The sequence below is a fragment of the Nycticebus coucang genome, chromosome 22 (genome assembly GCF_027406575.1).
Source record: "Nycticebus coucang isolate mNycCou1 chromosome 22, mNycCou1.pri, whole genome shotgun sequence".
Classification (NCBI taxonomy): Eukaryota; Metazoa; Chordata; class Mammalia; order Primates; family Lorisidae; genus Nycticebus; species Nycticebus coucang.
This window is the reverse complement of record NC_069801.1, coordinates 12589999-12604315: the sequence shown is the minus strand read 5'-3', so window position 1 is coordinate 12604315 and position 14317 is coordinate 12589999. Positions and strand designations below refer to the sequence as shown.

The 14317-nt window shown below is 50.2% G+C and overlaps 1 protein-coding gene across 1 annotated transcript in view; it reads right to left on the bottom strand.

The window, feature by feature from the left end:
- The window catches only part of ARHGEF10L (Rho guanine nucleotide exchange factor 10 like), a 154261-nt gene extending 147397 nt beyond the window's left edge, over positions 1–6864 (bottom strand). Inside the window, exon 1 of the mRNA XM_053575188.1 lies at positions 6755–6864. The gene's annotated coding sequence lies outside the window, so the exon portion shown is untranslated. The remainder of the gene's footprint in view (positions 1–6754) is intronic.
- Between the last annotated feature and the right edge of the window lie 7453 nt (positions 6865–14317).

Genomic DNA, 14317 nt, shown 5'->3' with positions numbered 1-14317 from the left:
GATGAAGGATGGATAGATGAATGGATGCTGGAGATGGACAGATGGATGGATGAATAAACAAATGGATGGATGGATGGACAGATAAATGAATGGGTAGATGGAAGGCAGGATGATAGATGGATAAACACAGTTGAAAAGTAAGAGGCAAAGAACTAGCTGGCAATAACTAGCTCCCATTCAGCAGATGAGAAAACTGAGGATCAGAAAGCCCACTCCCTGACCACAGCCTGGGGCTTCCCGCTAGTTCCCTCCATACCCAGGTACCCACCCCCTCAGTGAAGAGGGGAAAAGCTGGGATGCTGTTTCTCTACTAATTGTAAAATCCCCTGGCAAGGATTCCAGGAAAAGCAGAAAGGAATATGTTGATTTTTTAGAGGCAGGAAGAAAAAGAAGTATCCTGTGGGTGATGAACTCTGAAACAGCACAAAAAAGGAAGCAACACACAGAGTCTGATCAAACACTTTTCCCTTTCCCAGAAACCACCACTTTGCCAGCGAATTTAATCTGCTCAGTCCTAAAGCACATGTCTGGATTGGCATGGGGTGGGGGGGTGTTGGGGTGGCAGCTACAAAATGTGCCCAGTATTGTGAGCTCCCTGCCCTGTGGCTCTAGGGTGGGGCCTAGGAACAAAACCGTGCCTAAGTCAATCCCAGCCATTCCCTGGGTGCTATCTGAGAACTGTGGCACATCTGCCAGGAGCCTAGAGACTTTGGTAGTTTATTCTCTACTTTATTTGAAAGATCCCTTGGCTTGGCGCCCGTAGCATAGTGGTTATAGTGTTGGCCACATACACCTAGGCTGGCGGCTTCAAACCTGGCCCAGGCCAGCTAAACAACGACAACTGCAACAACAACAACCAAAAAAAATAGCCGGGCATTGTAGCTGGTGCCTGTAGTCCCAGCTACTTGGGAAGCTGAGGCCAGAGAATTGCTTAAGCCCAAGAGTTGGAGGTTGCTATGAGCTGTGGCGCCACGGCACTCTACCAAGGGCGACATAGTAAGACTCTGTCTCTAAAAAAAAAAAAAAAAGGAAGAAAGAAAGATCCCTTGCAGGCCAGGCACGGTGGCTCACGCCTGTAATCCTAGCACTCTGGAAGGCCAAGGAGCGTGGATTGCCTGAGCTCACAAGTTCAAGACCAACCTGAGCAAGAGCTCATCTCTAAAAATAGCCAAGTGCTGTGGCAGACACCTGTAGTCCCAGCTACTTGGGAGGCTGAGGCAAGAGAATCACTTGAGCCCAAGCATTTGAGGTTGCTGTGAGCTGTGATGCCATGGCACTCTACCAAGGGCAACAAAGTGAGACAGACTCTGTCTCAAAAAACAAAAGCAAAAGAAAGATCCCATGTGGACCCACAAATCCTCCAACTTCCGGTCAGTGGCATCAACCAGCCAGCCTGATTCCGGATGAGAGGGATGAGAGGCAGGCCCCCTCCTGCCCACTCCCTGACCATGGGGCTTCCACCTTCTGGTGTCAGAAGCAAGATTCAGAGATGAAACAACGCACAGTCCCAGGAGAGCAGACTTCAAGGCTGTGACCCAGTTTTGTAGTTTCCAGAAAACTTTAAGAAAGGGGTAAAGAGAAAAAGTCTAGAAAGCACTGTGCTATCCTCACCCCACTTAGAAAGATCCGCTATCGGAAGGGAGCATGTCATTGTGGTCTCAGATAGCACAGTGAGGCAGCCTGCCACATCCAGCCTGGTCTATTTGCTAGAAATGGGAGGTTTAGGATGACCTGGGGGCCAGGATGTGCCCTTCCTTTTTATTGAGCTTGTACTATGCACTAGGTTCAGTCACCCGCCTGGGATAACCCTCACAGTTATCTTGTTACTGCTATCTTCCTTGCCCACATGACTGTCCTGGACAGGAAGTCCTAGGAGGAGACATCTGGGACCCTTCTATCACCTTCTGGTGCTAGGGATGTGAATGGAGCCAGTCACCCCCTTGTAAACTCTAAAGTCCCACTAACTGAAGACCAAGTGACTTACCCAAGCTCACACCATCAGAAGGGACAGAGATGGGATTTGAAACCAAATCCAACCCCAAAGTCCCAATGTTCTCCACTAATAAGGTGGAAAGAATTTAATAGGCCTCTTTCCTCATAGTTGGGCAAACATCAGCACCCTGGGTTTATTCTAAAAGTTAGCCACACTGACGAGAAGCAGGTTTTCCTTTTCTTTTTGAGACAGAGTCTTACTCTGTCACCCAGGCTAGAGTGCCATGGTGTCATCATAGCTCACAGCAACCTCAAATTCCTGAGTTCAAGTGATCCTCCTGCCTCAGCCTCCCAAGTAGCTGGGACTACAGGCACCTGCCACAACGTTCTGCTTACTTTTCTATTTTTAGTAGAGATGGGGTCCTGCTCTTGCTCAGGCTGGTCTTGAACTCCTGAGCTCAAGTAATCCACCTGCCTCAGCCTCCCAGAGTGCTAGGATCACAGGTGTGAGCCTGAGAGCAGGTTTTTGTGGTGCTCACTCCCTCCCTCCAGTCTTGGCCAGTGTCTCATGTATCAGAAGCAAATACAAACCTCCACCACATTCCTGCCCTCTCTAGACTTTGTGGCCATTGAGGGAGGAAGACGAGGGAGAGCAGCAGGGAAACTGAACTGTACTGGGGGCCACCTATTTGAGCAATTCAGAGACTTTCAGAGGTGAAGCATCCTTAGGAATGATCTGAGCCAGTTCCCTCTTTTCCCAGATGGGAAATGAAGACCCAGAGAGGGCCAAGATTTGCTCAAGGTCATGGGCAAAGTCATGCTCGTACAGGGCATGAAGAGTGGGGGAGCGGCAGAGGCAGCCTCCTGGCTCTTGGCCTGGGATCCCCACCCCCACCCCAGCTCAGCTCAAGCAAGCCATGACATTGGAACCCTTTTTATCAGATTAAATGGAAGTTTATCAGATTTGAGCATCTACTGCTCAGGGGAAGCAAGGGGTAAAGGGAGCTGGGATGGGGGAGGTGGGCCAGGTGCTACCCAAGCCCTCTGACTTCCTGCCCCTGCTAGGGTAGCGAGGTCTCGACTGTGGCTGAGCTAGGCTTGGCTGGGCCAGGAGGAGGACCAGGGTCACCTGCAGAGCAGGTCGCAGTGTGGCCAGGAAAGCTTCCTGTTTTCCTAGTCCCTTGCAACAAGGCTGCCTCTGTTCCTGAGACAAGGAAGGATGAGGGAAGGACATCTGCTCAAGGACAAAGTAGCAGGAGGCCTGAGCAGGGTAGATGGGGACCCTCGGGTGGCAGCACTAGGCTACCTGCCTTGGACCTATCCACTGAGTTCCTGAGACCCGTTCCTCTGCGGCTGGTCTCCTGGAATCCAAGAGGTCTGTGTTTCCAAACCTGATCACTACTCCATGCTTGGGCACCCTGGGATACACCCCCTTCCCCTGGGAGCTGCCTCTCCTTGTGGTAGGAAGCATTCACTCTGGGGACACGCAGATTGGGTTCAAATCCCTGCTTCCCTTCCTCCCGGACCTGTGACCTTGAGCAAGTTAGTTCTCAGCTTCCCCGAGACAGGGCATGGCTTGAGTCCCTGCAGCCTAAGTTGGTTGCAAGGATTAAATGTCAAAGCTCTCTTGGCTCGGTGCCTGTAGCTCAATGGTTAGGGTGCTGGCCACATGCACTAGGGCTGGTGGGTTCAAATCAAGCCTGGGACTGCTAAACAACAATGACAACAACAACAACAAAAATAGTCAGGTGTTGTGGCAGGCGCCTGTAGTCCCAGCTACTCAGGAGGCTGAGGCAAGAAAATCACTTAAGTCCAAGAGTTGGAGGTTACTGTGAGCCGTGACGCCATGGCACTCTACCAAGGATGACATAATGAGACTCTGTCTCAAAAAACAAACAAATGAATAAACAAATATCAAAGCTCTGGCAGTCACAGAGGGATGGGAGACACCCCTTGGATAATTGCCTCTCTCCAGCCAGGACTGTCACCCACAGCCCCTGCCTCCAGATAAGGTAGCACAGGCCCCGAGAGGTTGAGCAGCTTACCCAAGGTCCCGAACTATTTAGAGGCAGAAGCAGGATTAGAACTCGTGCATCCAGAGTCCCACTGCAGACCCAGCCCAGAGACACCAAATAAAAAAAGCACTGAAGTCAGGACTCAGCCAAGCCAGGCCCTAGTCTTAGATACGCCGTGAACAAAGTGTGTGACCTTGGATGGTGACTTTGGGTGATGTGAGCTGTCAGTTTTCTGACTGATTACTTCAGCATCATTGACTAGCTATGTGACCCTGGGCAAGTGACTGCACCTCTCTGAGACTCGGCTTCCTCATCCGTGAGCTAAGGGCGGTCAGGAGGACTCAATGAGGCTCAGTATACATGGTGCCTAGACCAGAGTTTGGCATATGGTGAGGGCTTCACACATGGCAATGTCGTGAGGGTGATAGTGCTGAAAGTCGATATTATTATTATTACATAATAATTATAACTATTATTATGCTGCTGTTTTTATCATTGGAGAGGAAGAAGATGGACTAGGACCATCATAGGAACCACTTGCCCACATGACTGTCCTAGAGTGGAGGTCCTGGGAGGGGACATCAGGACCCTTCTCTCACCTTTCAGGCCAGAACAGTCATCCTCCTGGGAAGCCCAAAGTCCCACTCACTAAAGAGACACAGCCAGAAGGACTGCTGTCCTCATACACAGAGGAACCCAGCCCCTAGGGGACCAGAAGAGAGGTGGTGACCCCAGCCAACCCTCAGGGGACCCTGATCTGGGGCCCAGCTAGGGAGGCAGCTGCACCTCTGCAGCCCTGATGCCTCTGTCCAGATGTTTGAGGATTCTCTGGAGGAAAACCCAGGGGAGAGGAGCCAGCCTTAATGTGCAGCGAGCTCTGTCAGGAGCCAGGAGGGAGGGTCTGACTCTGTGTCATCTCTGGGCTGTGTGACCCCTGGCAGGCCACCTGACCTCTCTGAGCCCCAATTATGAAGACTGCAATTCCAGCCCTGCTCAGCTCTCCAGGCCGTGGTGAGCACCCTTAGGACCACAGACGAGGACTTGCTCTGTGGACCATCAAGCCACTCAAGATGAGGCACTACCCTGGTTGAGAGCCAAGCTCCCCTTAATAGGCAGGCAAGGTGGGGTGGGGATATAGCACCTGAGCAGCCACTCCGGGAGGCCACCATGGATAGAAGGAAACAGAATCAAGGCCCAGGGGCCTCCTATCCCTCTGCCACACCCAACCACACCTCCCATCTCCTTTGTGGCTTCAGAACACCAAGGTCAACAGCATCATTTACAGCTGGGAAAACTGAGGCTTGGGGGACTCCATGGCATTGGAAACCCTGAGCCAATATTTGCAACCCTCTCTCTGCTGTTCAACACCTGGGCTGTGGCAGCTAGGGGGCTACTGGAGGCATAAAATGATCACTAAGGAGATGACGCAGGTGATGGAAAGACAGGAACACGTGGGGCCCCAGGTTCCTGAGAGCCCAGCCAGCCAGATGGCCTAAATGCCTCCCTCACCACCTCTGCCTCACCACACCCAGCAGGGCCCCCTCCCTAGGAGGCCCCCTCATCCTATGACAACAGTAAAGTATGACACTGAGAGCTCGGCTAGGCTCTAGGACCACACTCCCCTGGCTCATATCCCAGCTCCCCACTTTTCAAGCTGTGAAATCTCAAGTAAGTTACTTAACTTCTCTGTGCCTGTTTCCTCAGCTATACAACAAGAGAGATAACAACTATTTACCCCACGGGGTGTCAGAGAATTAAATGAGTTAATATAGGGCCTGGGCTTTGTTTGCAAAGTACTTGGCACCAAGTGCTCGACAAACACATCATCCGTTCACCAGATGTTGGCCACACTAATAAAAGCACTGCCTCCCAAAGCAATGAGCGCTCCCTCACCTGAGATGTTCAAGTGGTGGCTAAACGGCCACCAGTTGAGGATTTATGGCCAGGACTGCTGGCTGACCTTTAAGATGCCTCCCACCAGGGAGCCCATAAAACTCCCCTGTGGGGCGGCACCTGGGGCTCAGTGAGTAGGGCACCGGCCCCATATGCCGAGGGTGGCAGGTTCAAACACAGCCCTAGCCAAACTGCAACAAAAAAAAAAAATAGCCAGGCGTTGTGGTGGGCGCCTGTAGTCCCAGCTGCTTGGGAGGCTGAGGCAAGAGAATCGCGTAAGCCCAAGAGTTAGAGGTTGCTGTGAGCTGTGTGATGCCACGGCACTCTACCCGAGGGTGGTACAGTGAGACTCTGTCTCTACAAAAAAGAAAAAAAACTCCCCTGTGAAGCTGCTGCTGCCCGTGTATTCCCACTCCCTGCTCTGGCCAGGATAGGGTTGGAAGGGACCTCAGAGAGGGACAGTGGGAGAAACAGCCAGGAACAGGCACAGGGCAGCAAGGAAGGGCCACCAGGCAGGCAGTCGCCCATCCTGGCTTCCTGCCCCACCACCTTTGTACTTGGAGTTGTTCCCTCTCCTCCGAGCCTCAGTTTTCCCAGCTGTAAAATGATGCTGTTGACCTCGGTGTTCTGAAGCCACATCAAGCTGCAACCCTCAAACTCTGTGACCCTAGGAGGGGAGCACCCCCCCCACATGCACACCCTTGAAGACTCCCTCTGCCCTCCTCGCTCTGACTGAGTCCATCCCAAGGCACTCGAAGCCCCTAGGAGGGAACAGAGTGTCCCTGGACCCATAGAGCCCAAGGTCATCAATGATGGCAGAGACCATGTCCCCCCCAAAGCTTCTGTGACCTCCAAAGGATCATCCTCTAACTCAGCAAGGGACAGAGGTGGCTAAAAACTGAGAGAAGACTGACCTGGATCTGTAGGGTCCAACACAGTCCTCAGGGCAGGGAGCTCAAGGGACAAGGCAGGCTCCACGGCAGGTAAGGGTCCTGTCTGTTGCAGCAGCTGGTAAGCAGGTGAGCCCCGAGGTTGGGTGCACCGGCTTCTGGGCGGGCTTCTGAGTCATTCACCTGCCAGACCTGCTGGGCAAGAGAGAGGGAGGGGACAGAAGGCGGCCCTGGCAATCCAAGGGGAGCAGCTAGACTGAGTCAAGGCCAGCCAGGTTTCTCCAGCCTGAGATGACCAGGAAGTTGGTCTGGGTGGGGAAGGGAGGAATGAGAACAAAGGGGGGGCTTCCAGAGGGTCTGAGCAGCAAGGCTGAGCTCTGACCACTGCCCTCTGGCCTGGAAAGGGGTCCAGGACACGGGCCCAGGAGAGGGCTAGAGAGCCACCATGGGCTAGAACCTTTTGAATCAAAGAAGGTAGAAGGGAGTATGCTTCAAGGTTAGAAAATTCAGGGTTTGAATCTGTGTCCTGGCCAGGTGCAGTGGCTCCCACCTGTAATCCCAGCACTCTGGAAGGGCGAGGCAGTTGGATTGCTTGAGCTCAGGAGCTCCAGAACAGCCTGAACAAGAGCGAGACCCTGTGTCCACTAAAAATATAAAAATTATGCCTAATAGTATTCAGCCATAAAAAAGATGGAGACTTTGGCTCTTTATGACATTATGACTTTCTTTTATGTTTACCTGGATGGAGTTGGAATATTATTCTTCTTAGTAAAGTACCTCAAGAATGGGAATAAAAAGTATCCTATGTACTCAATACTGTTATGAAACCAATATATAAACACTCATAGGAATGATAAAACACTTAATCTAAGAAGGAGGGGCAGTGAGGAGTGGGGGGCAAGGTGATTGGTGGAGGGGGAGGGCATTTGGTGGGATCCCACCTAATGTGCACAATGCAAGGGTACATTACAAAATAACTAAGAGTTAATTATAAATGTCTTACCATAAAAAATAAGTAAGTGAGGTGATGGTTACGTTAATCAGTTTGATTTAAGCATTGTATATCAAATCATCATATTGTACCCCATAAAATGTATACAGTATGGTTTAATTAAAAAGTAAATTTAGGGTGGTGCCTGTGGCTCAAAGGAGTAGGGCGCCAGCCCCATAGGCCCCGGCCAAAAACTGCAAAAAAATAAAGTAAATTTAAATACAAAATATATATATACATAAAAAATAGAAAAATCAGTCAGACACTGTGACGGATGCCCATAGTCCCAGCTACTGGGGAGGCTGAATCAAGAGGATCACTTGAGGGCGGCGCCTGTGGCTCAGTCGGTAGGGCGCCGGCCCCATATACCAAGGGTGGCGGGTTCAAACCCGGCCCCAGCCAAACTGCAACCAAAAAATAGCCGGGCGTTGTGGCGGGCGCCTGTAGTCCCAGCTACTCGGGAGGCTGAGGCAAGAGAATCGCCTAAGCCCAGGAGTTGGAGGTTGCTGTGAGCTGTGTGAGGCCATGGCCCTCGGTCCGTCTCTACAAAAAAAAAAAAAAAGAGGATCACTTGAGCCCAAGAGTTGGAGGTTGCTGTGAGCTATGACACTATAGCACTCTGCCCAGGACAATAGACTGAGACTCTGTCTCGAAAAAAAGAATCCCTGTCCTTTCTAGCTGGGTGATCTCATATGAATGGCCTTATCTCTCCAAGCTTCAGGGGAATTGTAATAGTCCTCACCTGAAAGGGTTCTTGTGAGAATTATATGAGACCGTATAGGGAGAGGGCCCCTGGTTCCTAGGGGATAGGACGCAAGGGCAGCTCTGATTGCAAAGACCCCTCGAAGCACAGCAGAACCAGCATGGTCAGGAACTTGGCCTTATTTGAATTCTTATGGTCAGTGTTGATCATCCCCAGATTTTAGCCAACATCTTCTGAATTGATTCAAAGCACAAGTATCTAGCTATCAGAAAAAATACATTTAACCACATACACTCTGCCCTTCCCCTGTGACGAGAACCCAGGATGGGGACTCAAAGGTAGATGCCCCCACCCAGCACTCCACAGGCCAGCAGTTTGCACCTGGATGCTCCAATTTCACACCCAAGCCCAGCTCCACTTTTTGTTACAATACCAGCAACCAAAGCCTCCAGGCCTTAGTCTGGGCTGGCACACTGTAGCCTATGAGCCAAACTCAGCCCATCACCTGTTTTTGAAAGTCAAGTTTTATTGAAAGATAGCTACACTTGTTTACTAACATTATGACTTTCACAGCTGCTGCTCTGGAGATACGGAGATACAACAGTGTGACAGAGACTGTAGGACCACAAAGTCAGAAATATTTATGATCTGGCCCTTGACAGAAAGTTGGCTGACCTCTTTCTTTGATAATGAAAATAATAACAATGAGAACCCTGGTCATTGATCGTACGTATTTCACACTCTAAAACCTTTTTGGGCCAGGTGCCGTGGCTCATGCCCATAATCGTAGCAGTCTGGGAGGCCAAGGCGGGTGGATGGCCTGAGCCCATGAGTTCGAGACCAGCCTAAGTCAGAGCGAGACCTCATTTCTTTTTTTTTTTTTTTTTTTTTTTTTTTTGTGGTTTTTGGCCAGGGCTGGGTTTGAACCCACCACCTCCGGCATATGGGACCGGCGCCCTACTCACTGAGCCACAGGCGCCGCCCCGAGACCTCATTTCGAAAAATACCTGGGCATTGTGGTGAGCGCCTGTAGTCCCAGATACTTGGGAGGCTGAGGCAAGAGAATCACTGGAGCCCAAGAGTTGGAGGTTGCTGTGAGCTGTGATGCCATAGCACTCTACCGAGGGCAACAAAATGAGACTCTCTCAAAAATAAATAAACAAAATAAAATAAAATAAAAACTTCTTCATTCATTGGCAGCGCCCGTAGCTCAGTGGGTAGGGCACCGGCCATATACACCAAGGCTGGAGGGTTCGAACCCAGCCTGGGCCAGCTAAACAACAATGCCAACTGCAACAAAAAAATAGCCAGGCGTCGTGGCAGGTGTCTGTAGTCCCAGCTACTCGGGAGGCTGAGGCAAGAGAATCGCTTAAGCCCAATGAGTTTGAGGTTGCTGTCAGCTGTGATGTCACGGCACTCTACCAAGGGTAACATACTGAGACTCTGTCTCAAAACAACAAAAATAAAAATAAAACTTTTTCATGCATATTTTCACATAAGCCTCACAATAATGTTTCCTCCTTTTGCAGAAAGGGAAACTGAGGTTTCTGAGAGAAAAAAGAAGTTGCCCAAGGTCACACTGCCATTCTGTAGTAGACGGATATTTTGAATTAAGGGTTGACAAAATCTCAAACCTCTGGCTCCTCTAGGTACCCAAGTGCGACAAGATCTACCGTTGAAAAGTCATGCAGCTTGGGAGAGTCAAGGCAGGCCTACTGACCTGACTCCCTCCCTGGAGGATGAAACCCTGGAGCCAGAGCCAGCCTGCCCTGGTTCAAGTCCAGGCTCTGGCTGTAAATGGCAACAGGAACATTCAGGAGAATCACATGCGACTGTGCGCGTAAAGCACCCAGGGCAGCCCTGGCAGGCAGGATGCCCTCCATCTCCATCCTGGTTGGAACTCTGAAACTGTCATCATTATTTGAGCTCTTGGAGTGTAAGTGACCTGGAAGGAAGGTGGATAATGGCCAAAGAAGTTGCAGAGTGGGAGAGGGAGAGCTCTCACTCTGGGAGGACCGGACCAGAGCTAGGAGGGCTGATTCCTAGTTCCAGGACCTTGTGAGGAGAGACACTGTCCTGACCATCCTGCTACCCACCCCCCACTTTCATTCCCACATCCACTTGCCCTTAGCCCTGGCCAAAGAAGGCAGCCACAGCCAGGGTCAGGGAGAACCGTGGAGGACATGGTGGGGCAGCCAGAGTTTCTGTGGAAACCTGGACCAGTCTCCCATCTTTCTTTCTTCTTTCTTTTTTTTTTTTTTTTGAGAGACAAGGTTATCACTCTATCACCCAGGCTGGAATGCAGTGGTACAATCATAGCTCACTGCAACCTTGATCTCCTGGGCTTCAGCAATCCTCCTGCCTCAGCCTCCTGAGTAACTGCAACTACAGGTGCATGCCACCACACCCAGAAAGTTTTTTGTTTTTGTTTTGTTTCCATAAATGGGGTATTGCTATGTTGCCCAGGCCTGTCTCAAACCTTTCCTGCCTCAGCCTCCCCAGTAGCTGGGACGACAGGCATGGGCCACCACACCTGGCTCTGCAGCCTCCCATCTTCTGAAGGGTGAAAGGTCTCTGGGATCTCTCCTGCTCTCTGGGGTAGGGGCTGGGATCGTCTCTGGCCCTCTTCTCCCCACCACCACCCCCAAAGCCCATGGGGCTGAATACTAGTTAAGAAGGAGCTAAGAGCTCAGGAAAAAAAAGAAAGAAAATCAGTGTGGCACCTGTGGCTCAAAGGAGTAGGGCACCAGCCCCATATGCCAGAGGTGGTGGGTTCAAACCCAGCCCCGGCCAAAAACTGCAAAAAAGAAAATCAATAGATCCACCTCCACTTCTTTTTCACAAACTGTTGGTCACTGCAGGAGGTAAAGGGAGACTTGCTATTTCCCTACCCTCCTAAGCCACACTTTATTCCATGAGGGTAGAGGGCAGTAGCCTCCTCGAGCACTTTGGAAACATTTGCCAACAGCGGCTGCGCCCACCCCCAGCTACTTGCTTATTCACTGAGACATTGCCCCCAAGACGCCACTCACCAAGTCATTGGTCTTCTCAGCCATCTGTACTGGACGAAAAGCAGTGACATGCTGGGCTTTCCACTAGCTGGGACTAAACTTTGATTTAGAAATCATATCTAGGCCAGTGGGGTAACTCATGCCTTTAATCCCAGCACTTTGGGAGGCAGGAGGATCGCTTGAGGCCAGGAGTTCAAGACTAGCCTGGGCAATAGCAAGACCCTATCTCTACAAAAAATGTAAAAGCCATCACCGGGATGGGGACACACTCCTGTAGTCCCAGCTACTCAGGATGCTGAGGCAGGAGAATCTCTTGAGCCCAGAAATTCGAGGTTACGGTGAACTATGATGACACCACTGCACTCTAGCCTGGGAAACAGAATAAGACCTGTCTCAAGGAAAAAAACACAAAAGAGGAAATGCAGAATAAACATTTGCTGAGTGAATAATCTCCCAAGACCAGCATTTCTCAACCTCACACTACTGACACACCAGACTGGATACTTCTGTGCGGAGTGGGTGGTGGGGTGTCCCGTGCTCCATGGGAGGTTCAGCATCAACCCTGGCCTCCACCCACAAGATCCCCCACATTTATGTCACCCCAAAATGTCTCCAGACATGGCCAAATGCTCCCTGGGGCCCCCAGTTGAGGATCCCTGCTCACAGCCACCAGTTTCATGTAATTCCTGCACCAAGTTTCTGAAGAAAGCAGACCAGGTGTGATTAGCCATTTTATCACTAAGAAGACTGAGGCTTGGTACTATCAAAGGACGTGTGTGTCCCATGGCAAGCAGTTAATGCTCACGCTCACAACAGAAGCGGAAGTGAGGGCTGTATTGAGGGGCTAGAAAAACAAGTGATGCAGGGTAGTGGGGACTGGGCTGGGGACCACTGCACAGAGGATCTGAGCAGCAGCTGCCTAGAAACTCCTCCTCACTCACCTCTAGCACACTGGCCTCTAAGCTGAGCAGGTCCCTGGGCCAGGTCAAGGTGGTGACCTAACCAGGGCCCAGGCTGACTTTTAGAGGTCATTGGAAGCCTAGTTCAAAAATAACAAGCCAAACGGCTCGGCACCTGTAGCTCAAGTGGCTAGGGTGCCAGCCACATACACCGGAGCTGGCAGGTTCGAATCCAGCCCAGGCCTGCCAAACAACAATGACAACTACAACCAAAAAATAACCGGGTGTTGTGGTGGGTGCCTATAGTCCCAGCTACTTGAGAGCTGAGGCAAGAGAATCTCTCTCTCTCTTTTTTTTTTATTGTTAGGGATTCATTGAGGGTATAAGAAACCAGGTTACACTGATTGCATTTGTTAGGTAAAGTCCCTCTTACAATCGTGTCTGAAGCAAGAGAATCTCTTAAGCCCAAGTTTAAGGTTGCTGTGAGCTGTGAGACCATGGCACTCTACCCAGGTGACAACTTGATACTCTGTCTCAAAAAAAATAAAAAATAAAAAAATAACAAGCCAAAAGGCACTAATGAAAATAGCACGATTATGTTTCCATATGGGGGTGTCCCGCTTGTTACTGCCCAGTCCCAAACAACTCTCCGATTTCCTTCCTGAGAACCAAGGACAGATCCCAACAGCAGGTGTTTGTTTGTTTTTGAGACAGAGTCTCACTTTGTTGTCCTTGGTAGAGTGTCATGGCATCACAGCTCATAGCAACCTCAAACTCTTGGGCAAAAGCGATTGATTCTCTTGCTTCAGCTTCCCAAGTAGCTCCAACAGTGTTTTTGGTGTTGTTATTTGTTTGTTTGTTTTGAGAGTCTGTCACCCCAGCTAAAGTTCAATGGCATCATCATAGCTCACTGCAACCTTGAACTCCTGGGTTCAAGCGATCCTCCTCCCTCAACCTCCTCAGTAGTTGGTACTACAGGAGCCTGCTAGGAGCTAGGTTTTCTATTTTTATTTATGGTTTTTATTTATTTTATTTTATTTTATTTTTGCAGTTTTTGGCCAGGGCTGGGTTTGAACCTGCCACCTCTGGCGTATGGGGCCAGCGCCCTACTCCTTTGAGCCACAGGTGCCTCCAGTTTTCTATTTTTAGTAGAGGTGGTATCTCGCTCTTGCTCAGGCTAGTCTTAAACTTCTGGCCTGAAGTGATCCTCCCACCTCGGCCTCCCAGAGTTGTAGGATTACAGGCGTGAGCCACTATGCCTGGCTACCCAGCAGCCGTACTGATACCACATGACCAGTCCCACGGCAGGAACATGTGACCATCACCTTCTCTGCCTTAGACATTTGGAACTAGGGCTGTTGGTGACTGGAAAACTAAGCGCTTGCAACTCAAAGCTATAGGGTGGGTGCTGAGAAATCCAATCCCAGATGCAAAAAGAGAAGCAGAAATGAGAAAATCCTATTGGCCAAAAAAAGAAAGCAACCCAAATGTCCAACAAAAGGTGACACATACGCATATCATGGAAGGTTATTTAGCCTACAAAAGAAAGAAAATTGTGACCCAGCATGGATGAACTTGAAAACATTATGCTAACTGAAAGAAGTCAGACACCAAAGGTCACCTACTGCAAGGATCTATGCAGGTGAGCACTTCAAGTGGTCAAATTCAGAGACAGGAAGAAGAATGGTGGTTGCCAGGGGCTGAGGGAGAAGAATGGGGAGGGTCAGTGACGGGTTCAGAGTTCCCCCAGTTAGGATGGTGAAAAGGTTCTGGAAATGGATAGCGGTGATGGTTACACATTGTGAATGTGCTTAATGCCACTGAATTATACACTTTTAAATTATGATGATAATGTGTTATATATTTTGTACTACGATTTTGAAAAAGAGAGAGAGAACTGACAGGCTACTCTGGTCTTGTCCAGCTGTGGGTCTACCCCTCAAGGCCAGGGAGACTCAAACCATCCCTGAACCCTCAGAAACA